At 41.3% G+C, this 6000-nt stretch overlaps 1 protein-coding gene across 2 annotated transcripts in view; it reads right to left on the reverse strand.

Moving 5' to 3' along the window:
• Nucleotides 1–6000, reverse strand: part of HIC2 (hypermethylated in cancer 2) — a 73701-nt gene that overhangs the window by 65592 nt on the left and 2109 nt on the right. The window contains exon 1 of one of the 2 annotated variants that reach the window (XM_010581620.1): nt 5834–5882. The exons of the other annotated variant lie outside the window; for it this stretch is intronic. The gene's annotated coding sequence lies outside the window, so the exon portion shown is untranslated. Of the gene's footprint in view, nt 1–5833; nt 5883–6000 lie in introns of those variants that run through there. 2 annotated transcript variants of the gene reach the window in all.

Consider the following 6000-nt stretch of genomic DNA (forward strand, 5'->3'; position numbering starts at 1 on the left):
AAACCCAGTGTTCACTGCAGGGGAATACAGTCTTGTTAATATTTTCAGTGCCGCACCAAAAAGTGAATAATTTTTATAGCTGGCATGTTTCAATTTTCATTACAATTTTGAAATCCTTGTTTGATAAACTACAGTGGAGACTAAGAAATGTAGCATTTCTGAAGGACTGGAGGGCAAACATCTCTATTCTTCCTCCCCCACCATGGGTTTTGCATAATACTAAAGCGTTAGTCCTTTGGCAACTTTACCGTTTTGAAGCTTTATTAGAATTATGTGTATGATGACAGCAGTTACAGGCCCTTGCTAAGGTCAGGGTCCCGTTGTGCAAACTTTTAAATATGATGAGCATTTATAAGATAAATATACAAGACAAACCAAGGACATTGTATTCTCCATACTTTAAAGATGAAGAAAACTTAAGTTGCTTAACTTCCTTCATGACCATAGCATGGAAAATTTAAATCAGTGATAGAAACTGAACCCAGAGTTCCCTAAACCACAAGCTCGCCCAGAAGAATTAAATGCGTGCATACATTCAAGCACTGCACCAATTTATAACACTAAGTACTTATAACTAAGTTTTCTGGGTAAAACTTTTTGAGTCGTAAGTTACATTACTTTTAAAACACTCTCAGCCAAACATCAGTCTGCTGACATCTGAAGAATTACAAGACAACTCTCACTCTCATGCCAAAATTCCTTTTATTGAGTATTTTGGTACTACAGTTCTGGCTATGTACACTTCATAGATGTGCACGCACATTTATATTTTTTAGCAGATTCTCTGCCATCTACAACTTTGGTAGATATTTTTCCTGCCTAGAAGGACATCCACATTTTTCTTTGAAGACTGGGCATAATCATGTCACTAATATCACATTATCAAAGAACATTTGAACTGCCTAGAAAATGAACAAAGAGCTTTTTTCAAGGACTCGAGAAGTTTGATGCAAAAAGTTCCACATGAGGACCATTCTGAATACTTTGTAAGAGTAAACAGAAACTAGGAATAACAAAGCACCTCACCCTTCCAGGGGTAGTGGAAACAACATTAAATAAAACCAGCACAAGTTCAAGTCTCACTATACACTGGCATAATTTCGAACCTTCTTTTAAATAGGTCTTGTTTTAAAAAAAGTTGATCTTCAATTGTATGTGTTTGCTAGTGAAGTTTTGAGGAAAGTAGGAAAATCAATCCCTAAACAGAGAAAGCCACTGCTTTATTGTTTCAACATGTCCTGGGTTAGTTAACTAACCTTTTGCATCAGGACCCTCTTGTAAAGGGACAGAGAGGATGGTTTTCTCAGTGTTGGTTCAAGAACTAGTTCTTTCAGACTGGAGAAAGCAATTGAGATTTGAGGAAGGGCAGAAAGGCAGGAAAGCTTACTTCCCTCCAAATTAAAACTAGGTGTCAGAGACTAATATCTCCTAGTTCTAAACTCACAAAAGAGCAGCATAACTAGAAAATAATCAATTCCCTTTTGTGCAAAGAACATTTCCTTTGCTTTGCATTTAAAATGGAGCTGAATAAGAATCACAGAATAAGTCACATAGGAAGGGACCTCAGGAGGTCATCAGAAAATATTTTGATAAGAAAATATTTTCCAAATATTTTTATTTAACACTTCAAAATACTCGGGTTTAGCATTTTAAAGTTATTTTTAGTTGCACATCAACAGGTTTTAATAGGTACAAACCAGTGAGATCCAGTCTTTCCACTGGAGAGTAACTATCACATAGACAAACAAACAAGCTTGAAAATAAGGTTTCTTGTCAGCTGATTTCAATTCTCAGTTAAAATTGGCAATGCAAATTACTCTATTCTGTTCTTTATCGGACAAGAGAAAAGATTTCCAAACTGTCAAACTGGCTGGTGGCATCTTGACAGCAGATGGAAATGCAGTAAGTGGAGTCCTACATGGCAATGTCTTTATATGACTCCTGGAAAACTGAATCCACACCCTGAATGGTTCTTTATACAACGGGAAATGAGCACACATTTAGGGGAAGGAATCTGCTGTACACCCCTGTCATCTTAAATAAGCCCAGGAATGAATGGGACTAGCCCAGCATGAAGAGCAGAGTAGGGTTGTTTACCACATGAGGCCTCTTCCCCAGTCAGTCCGTCATGTACCTCTTTTAAAACTCATGGCAAAAGACTGATCTGAAGACAATTTTATCTTGTGTAGTATTTGGTTCAGTGGGGGAAGGGAGCAGATAGGGCAAACTGATATATTATTGAAAGCTACCCCCTCTTCCTTTACCCAAGAGACTGAAGGACAGCGAATGCCTCAGGCCAGCACACTGACATGAAATGCTTTCTACCTCCCATCCAGAACCTGGGTGAGGACAACATTGGCAAGGTTTTCCGTCCGGTATCTAAAGCTGGAAGAATGAGAGGGAGTTGTTCCTAGTGCCTGCATAGATCTCTCAGAACATTTAGCAACAGAAGGAAGAAGTACACCCTGTTTTCAGGGCCCTTTTTACTAGGAGAGCGGCCCCTGACAACAGTTTTGAGCAGGAAACTCCTTGCCCTTCTCTAAATTCTTCTTATTGCCAGATGAAGACTAGGACCCTGCCTCTCCCAGCTTAGCTGTCAGTGCATGTGTCTTCTGATGCTTTCTACAGGAGAGCTCAGCAGTTTGTCTTTTCTACATTAGCAAAAGAGCCAGTGCTGAAGGAAGTTTCCCACAATAGGTCCATTTCCAAATACTTGCTTGAGGTTTTCAGTTTAAAAGAACACTCTTTAGCCCCTTCAAATCCACGGTGTGCACATCAGAAAATGTGATATAGTACATATGTAATCCTGGATAAACTAGATTCCCCACCCCTTTCCATTAAGTAAAATCAGTAACTAGAACCCCTGTTTAGGATTTGTGATTACAAGGATCACCCTCCGCCCTGCACTGGTCAAACAATACGGGCTCTAGGAAAGCATGAGAGCCGTCATTTCAATAATGCAAAACCCTGTTGCTTCCACTCCAGAACAGCTGACTTGAAGTGCATGCTAGGCTGTGCTTATTAACAAAATGAGAAATCTGATATATAGAAAGAAAACACTATGTGAGGATTAATCCTGGATTGCAGTTTGTGGCCAGCACTGGGCCGTCATCCAAACACAGATGAAAAAGAACAAAATTTCTCCCACCTGTCACTTATAGCAGGTACAGCTATTGCACTGTTGTTGTCTCCTCCTTACAGCTATTGTAACAACCCATTTTATATCGGCTTAAAATTCAGGATTGACCTCACTGTTTCATTTCTTCCTTGTTTTGTGGGAGCCAGCACTGGAGGGTGAATTTTCTTTCCAGGAATTACAAACAAGAAGCATGAGTAACTTACAAGTTTGGACAGCTAGCTCGTAATACGCATACACTTCAAGGAAAGAAACCCAGCTTAAAATTGGCATCCTGTTGGAACCTGGAGATGCTAACTGAACAAGAAAATACAACTCTCAGGAACACTTTTTTTTACATTGTTTCTGCTGCTTTTGAGAGAAGTAAGCACACTGTCACCGCCGATTAAAAAAGACCTAAACAAACCAATGCAGTTGCTTTGCCAATGAGCTACTGCGCAGCAGAGTGAAATTTCTATTGCAATGCATTGTCCTTGCTCCCGATACTACAGCAAGATAAAAACCAGTTTAAGCAGCCCAGTGGTTTAATGACTGGTGTTCAATCCACACCAAGCCAAAGGAGAAGTAATCTTTATTTTTTAAAAGATATTCTCCTGCTTATGGTTGGGTTGACACTCTGTTGTTGCAGTCCCACAGCTGAGCCCTGTTAATTTTTCTCCAAGCCCAGCAGGGTAGGCATGTCCGCTGATGCTGAAATGGTCCCCCTTCCCATTGAGCTTCACCTGTCACAATACAGCCAGTATAATGGCTGTGTCACAAATGTGATTCTGCTTTCTCCCACTCCAAGACCACATTTGCTGCTGCACTGAAATGCTGCTTTGTGGCAACGTTCTCCCCCGGATGTTGTCAGAAACTGCAGTTTCGTTCGTACGTTTTATCAACCAGATTTGGTTAGGGGATGGGGAAACTTGGTTTTCTGTAGAGAAGACATGACAACCTCATCATACCAATACCTCTGCCTATCAGGCTACAATATGTCCATCAGACTGGATGAGATGGTTAAATCCTGCAGTCAGCACAAACAGGAGTTCTGATACGAAGGCAAATGCACCTCGGTTTTCAAACATTATCCTGTCTCCCTACATCTATCACCAAAGACAGTAGCAGGAGCTCAAAGAATAGCCACGTACAAGGTCAAAGGAATGCACAACATAGAGTTTATGTTTGACAGTTCTTAATTACTATGGGCTGTAAAGATGCTAGAAAACAAGAACTCTCATTGCAAGATCTGCTGTTCACAACTTCAAATTTCATGCTGTGACCACCAATTTGGGGCTGCAGTGTGTGTTTTAGGGAGTTTCAGTCCATTACACAGCCAAACTGATTAGCATTAGGTTGTGTTCTAGTTGTTTTAAACGACTAATCAAAATAAATTGAACGTGTACTCTCCTGGAATAAGGCCTCTCACGTTCTCTTTCTCTCCTCTCTCCCCCCACCCCTTGTCACACATTGGCTTCTGCCAAACAATTCAGCACTGACACTCCAGCGTATCACGTGATACCAAGTGCTTCAAGCATCTTGCGATACTTATTACTATCTACACATCCATAAGTCATTCTGCCCAGCAACGTATGTGAATACTAACGTGAGCTATTTCTTTATGCATTAAAGATTTAGAGCTCTCCCAGATCCTTGGAAGAAGCTTTTCCCCCAAACGCTGAAAAATCGTCCCTTTTATGTATGTGCATCTCATCTGCATTTCACGTAGATTAGGAAGCATGACATAAGAAAAACCTGCTATATCCTCCGATTCTCCCATTCCTCCTGCTTACACCCCCGCGGCCAAGCAAGTCTGCCGCGATTAAGCAACGGATTTTAGATGCGAAAGAACAAGGCACTTCTGCGGGGTTTCCTTACCCGTGTTAGAATGGAAAGTAACAAATGTAAGAGGTTGCTTATTCTTAATGCTGATCTCCTCCAGAGCTAAAATGATATGTCAGTAGCAGGTGGCAAGTTTGAAGACCCCCCTCCCCTCCTTTTTTTTTTTTTTTAAATAAATATAACAAAGGGCACACAGATTTGACCTAATGGGTCAACCATCAAAAGTTAAACTGATTTAAATAATTAGACCTAGAATGTCAGGCACCACTGCAAATAATTGCTCCTAATGCTTTTAGGATTAGATTGCTAATGAAAAGGCGCAAAAAGGAGGCCACTTGCAGTTGTGGAAATAAGTCAATTTTCTTTCCATATGTCATTTTCTCCGCGTAGATTTGCTGTGAAATCCTAAGGAGTCATTTACAGCTTTCTCTCCAGAGCTGCTGTAGTATATACAATAGTTCTGAGTCATAAAAAATAGTAATAAGTCATCTTGAAATACTAGTTGTTTCTACACTGTATTTATCAAGCACAGCAAACATCTGCTCATAGTTCTGACATTTTCCAATGAAAGTGACTATTGCATATTGTTTTCCCCTTTAATTTGTGGAAAAACATGGGAGCCATTCAAATATAAACAGCATTCCGCAATAAATTTAAACCAGTTTCGGTCAAAGGACAGCGTATTAGCAGAATGTTAATTTTGATGCTCCTCTTCACGGGTTTCCGTCTGCTCTCTCAGATTTATTCCAACAGCTAAGTAGCACGCAGGGCGCTTTCGGCAAGCGTCTGCTAAAACGCTTGGTTTCATATATAATTCATTAATTTGCTGTAAAGGTATACACCCGCCCCGCTCGCAGATCCTGAACGCGAAGTTACCCGCCTCTCGAAGCGCCGAGGCAGCCCGAGTTTCCGAAGGCTGCGGATTTCGCCGCAGAAAGTTTCGAGCCACCCAAATCCCCGGGTGTCAGTACGCCGGGAAAGCAGCGCCCGGGCGGCGGCGGGGCCGGGCGCGGTGGCCGGCGGCCGCGGAGCGCCCCGGGAGG

The sequence above is a fragment of the Haliaeetus leucocephalus genome, unplaced genomic scaffold (genome assembly GCF_000737465.1).
Source record: "Haliaeetus leucocephalus isolate CR32 unplaced genomic scaffold, Haliaeetus_leucocephalus-4.0 Scaffold802, whole genome shotgun sequence".
Classification (NCBI taxonomy): domain Eukaryota; kingdom Metazoa; phylum Chordata; class Aves; order Accipitriformes; family Accipitridae; genus Haliaeetus; species Haliaeetus leucocephalus.